The sequence below is a fragment of the Rhopalosiphum maidis genome, chromosome 3 (genome assembly GCF_003676215.2).
Source record: "Rhopalosiphum maidis isolate BTI-1 chromosome 3, ASM367621v3, whole genome shotgun sequence".
NCBI lineage: Eukaryota > Metazoa > Arthropoda > Insecta > Hemiptera > Aphididae > Rhopalosiphum > Rhopalosiphum maidis.
The window spans coordinates 44,111,747-44,124,460 of record NC_040879.1 but is presented as its reverse complement, the minus strand read 5'-3'; the positions used below and the strand labels follow the sequence as shown (position 1 = coordinate 44,124,460).

The window sequence follows — 12,714 nt, the reverse complement described above, 5'->3', positions numbered from 1 at the left end:
AAATGTTCTTTTTATTAAGTGGCCATTGCCAGTGCTGATAATTTTATTGGTTAATTAATTATAATAATTTAAATAATAAACATAAAATATTAATCGATTATTTTAATTTTTCCGAAACTAGTTGTGCTTAAAACATAATCCTAATAGTCAGATAAGATTTCACAGTTGGATGAAAAATCTAAGATTTTTTATGTAAATAATGGGAAATTAGTTTTGATTACATAAGACACTGTTATTATGATCAATAGTAACCGCAGATATACATGGTATATATGTCTAATATAATAGCACCGTTGTGTTATGTTAACCACATAAACTATGATCCATCATAAATTTCTATTTTTTTCTTTATATTTTGTAAATAAAATAATTATGATGTATGTCTTAATCATAAATGCTATACACTCAATTACATTATGCTTAATGATAGGTATAATATTAAAAAGAAATAAATATATTGTAATATAATTACTTAAAAATAAATAAAAATAATCATTATAATAAACAGACTTAACTTAACACTACATATCACAGACATAAAAAGAAGTACACAAATTACTATTAAAAACATAATATTTTGTAACTTTAAAATTATTCGTCATCATCAATAACAATAACTCCTTCATCTTTAGGATCTTCTTCCCTAAAAAATAAAACAAAATGTAAGTATATAATTTATGTTTAACAGCAATTAAACATACATGAATTCTTCTTTAAGTTTTTCAAATTCTTCTGCCATACCACTCCTTAAATCTGGTTCCAAACACAGTAATGATGCCTTATAAATTTCTTTCACTAATTTACGAGATCCGTACATGTATTCAAATCGAATGCAGTCAGACCATACTCCTGTAAAACCATTTTAAAATCAATTAAAAAATACTATTTGAAAATTAAGGCTATCTCACCAATGTCTTTATGACCAAAAACATTGCATACATCATTATACAATTTTCTGATAGTTTTTAATTTTGTAATTCCAGAGTTTTGAGTGAGTTCAAATGAAATCATGGTTGTATACAACTGTTTACATTCTGGTTTTATGTCTCTAAGTTCAATGAACAATTCACGAGTTGAAAGTATACCATTATGAACTACACTCCATTCCAAATATTCAGGCCTGATTACAAAATTTACTTCTGGGTATGGAAAATGTGAGCCTTCGTGATATAATTGTTGGAGCTAAAAAATGAATAAATATTGTTATAAAGAAACAATAAAATATTGATAGATAGAAAATAATGTTTATTGCAGAGGTTCCCAAATTTTTTTTTCTTTTAGACCACGTACCAATTTTTTCAATTTTTGTAGAACCCTACATTCAATTTTTACAAATTAACGTAACGGTATTTTTTATAGCTTATACAGAGTTACTCACTGAATAAGGTTTTCTATATAGTAATGACAATATTTAATTATTTAAATGATAGGAAATGCAACTTAAATGTAGTAACATAAAAAATTTTTGTAATTTTAATGGGAAGGTTTCTGATGCTTTGATATTAAATGTTGTTACGTTTAAATTGTAGCACATATTTTTTTCGTAAAAATTACAATGAAACGTTTTTTTATTTAATAAGTCGTGGATCTCTACTAATTATATCTCATGTACCTCCAATTTTTTCATTTGGTAATATGGACTCCTTGCAAGTCAGAATAGATACCAAGGGATCAATATAGACCACTTTAGGAACCTTTGGTTTATAGTATTATTATAAAAGACTCATGGGCAAGTATTAAATATTGTCCACTATGAGAAGATATATGCTATTTGAATCAAAACTATAGATACACTGCAAAAAATACCTAAGAAATAAAAAATATTGAGTTAACTGTTACTTATTGAAATGTATTATTAGTTAAGATTTAATTTTATAAAATTTAATCATTTCATTTTGAACAAGATATCAAAAGAAAATTACTTCAACTATTATAGGAAAATAAAAAAGTTAATTGTCAATCTAAGGTATTTTAAAAGAAAAGTTAAATATTGTTAAGTTTAGGTTAATTGTCTAGGACATTAATAAAATATTATGATTCAAATGCATGTGATGATAATAACAATAATTCAATGTAGTATCGAATAAGAATACAGAATAAATGTATGAATAAAATACAGATATATGATGTGGACAAAGTTTGATTTAGGGCTAGAATGCGGCTAGATAACATGTTAAATGTTTTAATTTTTTTATACATAATTATGTTGGTCAACAAAGTCTTAAAACATTATTTAGGTTCATCAAGTATCGAAAGGCTAACTTTAAATACTAGAGTTTCAATTAATTGTTTTTGTAAAGATATAGTACTAATACTTATTAGTTATTTTACCAATTTTGGATGAGTATTCCCCATATATAAAATTAGAATCTCCCATAAAGGCATTGATTTATTTGTCAAAGCCCGAACACCGGCTTGAAAGGCTTCAATGCCCATTTCGAGACTGTCATAGTTTAAATAATATGATATTAAATTAATCCAGAGTTCTACACTATCTTGTATCACTTCAACTGCTTTTCTCAGAATCCTATGGCAGTCTTTATTCGTATTTTTAGCCTAAATAAAAATAAAATAAACACATTATTATTTATAAATTAAAACTTATAATTTAAAAAATCATACCCAATATATATAATATTCAGCTTTGAGTAATGCCTTATTATCATGAGCTTCTTGAAAGGCTCGCTCCATTGTTTCATTCATAAAATTTCTTATTGTTTCTTTTTCATGCGATAAGATCTTCTAATTTCTATAACATGATCAATATAAAAGTTCCAAAGCTTATGTTTATTTTTTAGTGGTAAATTTTCTTACAATCCATCTTCATAGGTTTTAATACAGTTTCTGTAAAAAAATATGTTAGTATTATGAAAAAATGTATGTATTAAAATGTTTGTATACTGACCTAATACCACTAATATAATTTTTGTCATAGTGTAATTGTTCAGTCTCCTGATGATAGATAAAACCATCAAAATGAATTTTTGCTAATTTTTGCCACATTAGTTCACTATGCCTATACTTTTAACCATATCTCTACATATATATATATAGACATAAATATATATAAAAAAATAATTTATTGAAATGTAAATATATTTTATTTAAACATAATCAATACCTGACAACATTGCATTGTAATTCTCTTTAACTGCCACTTTAATTGTAGCTTGCTCTGTCCAATAATATAAAATGAAATTCAATATCACCTCAAAAGTTTATGAGATTTCCTTATATTTTTCAATGGCCAAGTTCGGAGTGAAACACCTGCAGTCTTTTTCAATGTTGTACTTCTACCCAGAACTCTTCTACATATAGATTTTTACAATTACTGTGATATTTTAATCCTTCTGCAAAATATTTTCTAGCTGATTCAACATCATTTCTATCATCAAATTCGTATGTTGCTGCAGTTATATAAACTTCAGGATCACTATGATATCTTGACATAAGGGTATCTAAACATGTTGCTACATTTAGTAATAAATAATGTCTGAAATCAAGATTAATAATAGTTAAATTAATATTTCATAGTAAAACAAATTAATTTGAATTCGGTAATGAAATGGAAAAAAAACTATGGAATGCCTAACTATGTGTAAATCAATAATTATTTTAAAATTTTAAATATTCAAAACCTTAAAACAGTAATTAGCTATAAAGTATAAATAATTAAATTTATCATTAACATTTAAAATGTGTTATATTATTAAAGAAAAAAATATTTAACCCGAGATTATTCTAAAATAATTGTATATTATTTATTATATATTGTTATATTGGAAATAGTCAAATATGATACCTACACAGAAAGATGTATTTACGCTAAATCTACACTAACTTTAATTACCTTATTAGATTTATTACTTACAGAAAAAACCAATTATGAAATATTATTAACACATATCAGTGATAAAAAATATGTGTGGCCGCGTTTTTCTAAAATTTTATTCCAATTTTAATGGACAATATTAACAAGAGTGAAGCGATATTATTACAAGCATGTAATGTCGGACGAAAATACTTGTTACATTTTTTGAAATTTAACAACTGTAATCTAACAATATTATTGTACTAAAATAAAAAAATGTGGTCAAATGTGGCAGTATAACAAAAGGATATTCTAAGAAAATTAGGATAAAAGATTCAATTTATTAAAACTGTTAAATAAAATTTGAAACATGAATACATGAAAACATGCATTTTGATTTTCAAATAAGCACAAAATTTTTACTTCACATTGTATATTAATAAGACCAATGGTTAAAAAACAACCACGATTTATAAAGAAATACTTCTTAAAATAATAAAAAAAATAGTTCTTTATAATCGTGAAATAAACTGGTCATCACGGTTCATTCTATAAGAAATACACGGGTAGAAAAAATTTATTTTTGTGCATTTGAATGTTTTTTTTCTTAAAGCACTAACTATAAAACACGTTCTTTACAAGTTTATACATATATACCGACTAAAAATATATTAAAAATTGTTCGTATTGACGAAAAGATGGGGTTGACTTCATATTTTTGGTCGGTTATATTATCACCTAGTAGAAGTCATAAATTATTTAATATCTAGATCTGTGGCTATGAGTGCTATGCCATCGGGCAATCCGGCATGTCGAAATACTTATAACAATGACAGCAATAATACTAAAATCCGTTTTAATGTATTCATGGAGTAATTAACAATCTTAATTTATTCCATGATAATATGACTAGCTAGCTAGAATTTTTATTCGGCTAAATCTAAAGTATTTACACAGAATAATAAATTTTTTAGTATTTATCCATGGGTATTAAGGTACTAATAATAAGTACTATGAGTAGCGGATAACAGTTAGCGTCAAGACAAACGTATCACGAAGTTGTTGTCATACTTAAGTATTTAGCCATGAGGCAATTTATTCTATAATGAATTCGATAAAAAAAAAAAAAAAAAATTAAATACGATATTTCACAGAAAATGTTCATAATTATATTATATATAAATTTAGAGTTTTAATTATTACACTACAGTCCTGAGTTATTCTATTCCACGCTAAACACAGTTTTTGCTATATATTGCAAGTGTTGTCTCGCCTTACTAACATACATCATAAATTTGCGTTTAAATTTAAAGGTAAAAATACTGTCTATATAGGAAATGTCATAAGCTTTTATAATATTTAATATTATCATTTTAAAGTTTTAATACTTTATATAGCTATAACTCACTTAAAAATAATAATATCATTAATATCAATAAAAGCATATGACATTTCCTAGATAATATTCTTACCTTAAATTTGATAATAGGTAAGTTACTCTAATATTAAAGCTAACATCACAAAATACGTTATGTTGAACACAATTGCTATGATCTACGTTAGTAAGACAGAGTCTATACACAGGAGTATAACATCCTCTTATTAGTGAACTAGGTGGTTCTGTTATCTAGTATCGTATCATGATTTTTTTCACAGTATCCAGTATTTGTAGCAAAATTAAAAAAAAGTTCAATGTTAAGCATAATGTAGACAATTCAATTATCATATTAGTAAACATACAGAAACACTTCTGCTTCTTCCGTGATCCATGGTAAAGCAAATTAAATATTTACTATCTTAAAATATTAGTAAGCCATTGGTATGAATATTCACAAATCTTGGTGAATGGAACTTTAAATTGTTTAAAATAAATATAAAGAGATGAGTCAGTAATTAAATACAATTGTTAGACAATTTATTAATACATCCTAATACAATACTAGAGTCTTAGAAGGATATGAAAACAAAATTATGATTTATTAATAGAAACTAGTTTACCAAAATTAAAATTAAAAAATATATATATATTGAGTTACTTGAAAATGAGTCTATTAGTGATTTATACCTATTTAACATCCAAAGTAGAAGTATACAATGTAATAAACAGTAGTTAATAGTATAAACAAAAGGTTTAATTTATCTTTACTTTTACTTAAATTTTTTAGCACATTAGTCCTAAAGTATTAAATTAAGTTTTTGTCAATTTTGCTATAAAATTCAAAAAATTTGACCAAAGAATTATATCTGAAAATCTAAAGTCAAAACTATTAAGTTTTGCCATTAATTGAAAGTATTTAAACAATCAACATCTGAGTCATACCAAACAACAACAATACAGCTTGATAATGACAAAAATGAAGACAATAATGACAAGTAAATCAAAGACAGAGTTTGTACTTTATTATAATCATGCACTTATACTGTTTGTTGCTTTAATTGACTTAAAAAGTAATACTATTGTAATGCATATAACAAATTAACTTTGGCTTACAAGTATCTTCTTACCTTTCCATTAACACAAGTATTAACTTTAATTTATACAAGAGTTATAAAATACTAAGATTTTATTTTAGGTTGCATGCAGTTTTTTTCAATTCTTAAAAATATTAAAATACGACTTAGAAGTACTTTAAGTGAATTAAAGCTTGACACTTTTATGCTTATGACAGTAAAGGAAAATGTCTTTATATAGTAGCTTAGATATAGGTGAGATAATTGATGATACAGAAATAAATAGTAATTCATTAACAAAGGAAATATACTGATTCAATATTTTATTATTTAAAATAATGTTATCTATTAAAGCATTCATAATTAATTTGCAAGCTTATCATTCTAGCTTCATATTTTATTTTAAACAGTCAACATTTTTATACAATTTGTTTTAACGTTTTTTTTTATTTGATGATAGATATTATTATATATGTACTATACATGCATGACATTTTGGTCACACTTAGTAAAAATGCTGATATTTTTTTCATTATGATTTTAAATTGATTTTTTTCAGATGCTTAATAAATATGGTTATTAACTATGAGAAATGTCTGTAATGTTAAAAATAAAAAAGTTATGCCACTCGTATATTATACGTAATAATATATTAAATAATAAAAAATATGATTATTATAATATATTGGGTGAGCTTGTTACACAGAAATTTCCCGGCCGAATTGTTTAGCCAATCTGTCGCTGATCGGATTCATCATATTTACATTCCAGAGCTGACCAATAGATCCTAAATACCTACTACCATATTCTACAAAAAAAAAAAATATAAAGTTGTATCATTAATAATAAGATTTAAAATTTTTTAACAAAAAATTAAAATTAAAAATAATTTTGTTGATAATTTTATTTGGTATATTTACCAATTTTTCTCATTTATTTTGGTGTTTTTAGGTGTACATTAAAGTGATAAAACATACACTTTTAGTTCAATAACTTCAGAGCCTGGACTAATCAATAAATTCTTAATCTCCTTTGAATTTCATACACTTCTTGATTTCTGTCTATAGTTTATGCTATATAGCGGAATACTAAATATGCAATTATTGTCATACCAGATTTTTAAGTAGAGGAGGGAATAAGTTATTGAATGCGCTATTACCTCTTATCAAATTATAATATATCTGTATTTCTTAAACTTTTGAATAATGGACACTTCTGCTGACTAGTTTGCATTAACTGTATAATTATATAGATCAGTTAAAATGCAATAAAACGATTAATCACCCCAAACTGGTAATCGTCTCTTAACTTGGTTGTACTATATATGGTTTGCCACACATATTCTTAAATTTATGAAATAATTGTTGTTTTATTTAGGTACTCTTCTACGTGTTCATTAAATGTGTTATTATTAGAGTCCCATTGATACATTCAGCTACCAAAGGAAACCCCCTCTTTTTAAAAAAAAAAAATGTTTTACAATTATGTAGTATTGATTGAACATTTTATAGTTACACTAAACACATGCGTTACAATATTAAGTTATTAACTACTCTTTAAATACATATATATATATTGACAGAAGATGTAGATATGCTATGATAGCATCTATCCTGTATTGCTTAGCACCTATAATTAAACTAATTTAAGTAGTTAGGAGTTGATGATTCGCGGATATTACTTTAATCTTATTGGTGGTTCGAGTCAAATAAACACCAATTTTATTTAAAATAAATTCTACTTACATTTTTGATAATCTAAAAAACATGAAATTAGAGCTCATGCAAATAATTATATTTTTTTATGCACTAACAAATTTTGCACATAAATTCATAGGAAAATCAATTTTCAAGAAAGCTAATCCTATTGAAACTGCATACTCTTAGTAAAAATATATAAGCACATAAAAATCCAGTCTCTACTTATAAGAAAGTTTGTTGATCGTTACAATTACAAATAAATTGCACAGTTAATTTATCTCTATATGTATTACAAAATTTTTATGAACATATTTTGCAATTATTAATAAAATTTGTTTTGTGAAGTAGAACATGGACTTTTAAATAAAAAGTGGTAAATTTTTACTGTGGAATAAAAATATAGATGAAAAGTGAAATAGGGTACAATTTATACTGACTAATGGAGAGTATATATAATACATTAAACAATAACAATTTTGAGAATCATACCTTAAACCAATCAGAAAGTTTTGTAAATTTCAACACTAAGGCCCAAATAAAACCCATTGAAATGTTAAGGTGTCATGTAAAGGTTAAATACAGAATAAATAAGAGATGCTACTAACATTTTAGAAATACATTTAAAGATTAAAGAAGTATGGCGTTAATGTACAATCCTATTAATATATCTGTTTTGTTATTAAACAATATAAAAGTTGTTTCAAACTGATTGGATATATATTTTCCTACAAAAAAATTATGAGTATTATTATTTCTAATATAGTATAATATTTAGGTAGAATAGTGGGCATAATATTATACAGGTCGTATATTAGTGTAAGTACATATTCCTAGATAGGTATCATATTAGACTAATATTTTTTATCATATTAAATGAGTACTAATTATTTAGTTATTGAATAACTATAATTAATACTCAATACTCATACATGACCTTAAGTACTGTATTCAATATGTATGATAATATTGTTATCTTGTCATATCTTATATTTTAATAATTAAATATTTTTATAGGAATAAGGAACTAAAATCCTTAAGCTATTGTAAATAATAGTATTATCTTGTATTGCACATACGTAAGACATTAATCAAAATATAAGTTATTGAATTGTCATCATATTTATCTTTATATACAGTCCAACTGGTAGTCTAAAATATACTTTTGATAATCAGGGGAAGATTTAATTTTAATAGTCATTATTCATCATAAATTTAAACTAAAATTATTATATAAAGTAGGCTTTAGAAAGTTTTCAATACCTAGTCTTTATGGGCAATCAAAAGATATATTCCATCTTATTTATGAAAATTTAAAACCATAAATATTGTAATTTGTTCACTTACATTATTTGAGCAAAATTCAATATATTCTGATAATGAAGTTCTTTCGACAGGAAACAGTAGAAACATATTGTTGTACAATTCATTTATACGATTTGATAAAATGGTAAGTATTTCAGTGTTAATATACTCTGTGTCATTTTCTTTCATTTCTTGCTATAAGATAAAAATAAAAATAATAATTGTAATAAAATCATTTTTTATAATCTTACGTCAATTTTAAGTTGACACGTATCCAGCATATTTAATTCAACTTTTATTTGTTTTGACAATTCTTCTCTGGTGGCCAACCCAAGTGCAATTTTCTGGTTAAGTGATTTACGATCATCATTAAGCTTTCTTATATGTAAGAATAAAGTAAAGAAAATTACTAAGTCTATATTTTAGGTAATTAATAAAATACAACTAGGTTTAATAAAAGTATGCTTACATAAGTTCGTCCCATTTCATTATGCTGTAAGTTTTCATGAAATGGATTTCGGATTCCACTTCGTCAGTCGACATGATGATTTTTTTTATCAACAGGTCAAGACACAAAAAAGACACCTCAATGATTTGGGCGGAATGTACAAAAGAATTGAACAAAAAATGAATGATTCCAACAATTTGCAGTACTTATCTACAAGATACAATTTCATCATAAGATCAAAATTGATTATATAAAATGTCAAACCGTTATGCAACATTTTTAGCCTTATTCTAACAAATGGGTAGTGACTAGTGGTACTTGAATTGGGCAGTATGAAATAAAATAATCATAACTCATACCTAAGTATCCATCATAAACAATATTATAAAATAGTAAACGGGCAAATATTTGTCGAAGTTAGATTTAAGAATCACTTTTACTACTCAATTGACATTTCCCATTGGACAGTATTAGACATCGGGATCTTACTTGGGGCAATCGGGAAAAATCATTAGAATAAGGCATGCACGAAGCACAGCGTTTGAAAAAAAAAACAATCAAGTCGTTACCGATGCACTTACCTCACCGCTGTAATCAGATAACTTCCGAGTGATTTAGCCGTTTGGTCTTTGGTCCTAAACGCGTTGACATTTGACACCACACCACGGTCTACTTCATAAAAACTTGAATCACGGACGTATATATTATATTTATATATACGTCCGTGCTTTTAATAGTTAAATCGTGTTTGTGATCGATAAGGTTCTGTAATGTGTTATGTTTATCTCCTATTGATGATAAGCACTCGAGCCGTATATCCCATTGCTCGTATTCTATAATTCGTGATCGAACAGAACAGTCGGCGGCCAGCGCATCGTACGACACAAAATATCGATAGCGATCGACGAGAAAATGATAATTATTATTGCTGGTTGGATTGTGGTACTGTGACCCGGTAGTCTTGTGTTTACATTGTATACTTAACGCGTTTTGAAGTTTTGATCACATAGTTATTGAGCATTATATTTTATAATTTATAAAATCCATTCTGTTTTATGATTTTTGAATGTTTTAATCATCATAATATTATTAATAATTATCATGATAAATGATAATACAGTTAGCGGCGACACCACCATAGTCGTTGACTAGTCGTGGGCCACCGTCAACGACCTCTTTCCGATTACTAATTGGTCATGCTGTCAGTTGCGGTCTAGTCACTTTGGGTCGCTACGCTCTACGTTCTACGATTACGAAGAGGATCGCAGACTGCTGTTAACAGAGTATCAGAGTATATGTAAAGTTGTTCTCGTTATAATTGAAATTAGGTCGTCCAAGTAATGTGTCGTAATAACACATTGTAAGCAGCGTATGGTATACGCAGCATAAATCCGAAATCTCTTGATCGTTTTAGTCCTAGCAAGTTCACGACGAGCGCTGCAATGACGGTCGAATTTTTCTCGAATTTCTTTACGAGGCGTCCCGTAGACTGAAATGCACGTACTAATATAATATTGTTTTGCTCCAATTAGTCCCGAATTCCCGATTGATCCAATGCCTCGTCGGTATTCGATAAACCGGGTAAAAACTGAAAAATCAAATCAGAACAGTGGTTTCCGTGCGTCGCTAGCACTCCTGACGGTGAACGGTTCGATCGCCGAACAAAAAAGTTTGTTTGTAAGTGTCGCTACTGTCGAGTGCTGACTAAATTTTTACAGCTTTTTAAAACACGCCAAGTACAAATAATTATAGCGAAACACCGATACTTATTATGATACACATCGTATATAATGTAATACTAATATTATAATACGGTGGTCTATAGATCATAGGCAATATAATTCACATTTCCCGTGTTAACTGTTGAATATTGTGTAAGTAGATGGTGTATAACAATTATTTAAATTAATAACATTTTACTTTGATATTAAGGTGTTTTTTGTCACTGTAAATGTATTAAGACTCGCGTTTTAAATTATAAATACAGAGCTAGTCGTCATGTTTTCCCTATTCACCATAAGTCAACTAGTTAAAACATAATAATATAATACAATTATACAAGGAATACAACTATGGCTTACCAAGTCACGAATATTATACATTATGGTACTTGCACAGTTTACTCTTATAGCTAGTAGAATATAACGTTATAGCCTATCGATTAAGTAATAAGTATCAATTGTGCCTATACATATTATATTGAAAAAATAAACTGATAGGTATATATTATATATATATTATAATTGACATTACACCAGGCTCGAATTAATACAATCGTAGGCCCTAGGCAAAGCCGTAGCTGGAGGAGGGTCCATGGGTCCGGACCCCTCAACATTTTTTTTTAAAATAGAAATATTTTATAGTGATGAATTAAATTAATAAATTAAATATATAAATGTTCAGTATTTATATTTTAAAAAAATGTTGAACCCCCCCCCCTCCGAAATTTTCTTCAGTTGCAACCTTGGCCTAGGCACAGTGCTTTTAATTCCTATGCCCTTATACAGCACTGCAGTGTCCAGTATTTAAATGGGTATAATTAAACCTTCTGTTTAGGAGAGGAAGTGTTGAATTTCAATGTTAATCCTTTAAAAACAAAAAAAAATCAAATCTAAACTTTTTTTTTTTTATTAGAAATAAACTTTTATATGATAATAATTTTAATAAATCTTAAAAACAATTAATTTTACTCAGTTTACAAATATATAGAAAATTAAATTGTTAAAATCATAAAAAAACTTATTTTACGCCAATTTGAATATTTCTTTATCCCTCGTATTTAAGTATTAAACAAGATAATTGTATCAAAAAAAATAGTAGCCACACATTTTATTTTTGTAGGCCCCAAAAATGTTTGTAGGCCCTAGGCACAGTGTCTATAGTGCTTATGCGCTAATACGACCCTGCATTACACAATTGTCACAATTTATTTTTATTTTGTTAAAGAAAGTCAATTATGATTTATAACAAATTTATTTTCAAATAAAATAATTATTTAACAT

General features: G+C 26.5%; 1 pseudogene; it reads right to left on the bottom strand.

Moving 5' to 3' along the window:
- Positions 1 to 578: 578 nt before the first annotated feature.
- LOC113557016 lies at positions 579 to 10,841 on the bottom strand (annotated as a pseudogene).
- Positions 10,842 to 12,714: the final 1,873 nt, after the last annotated feature.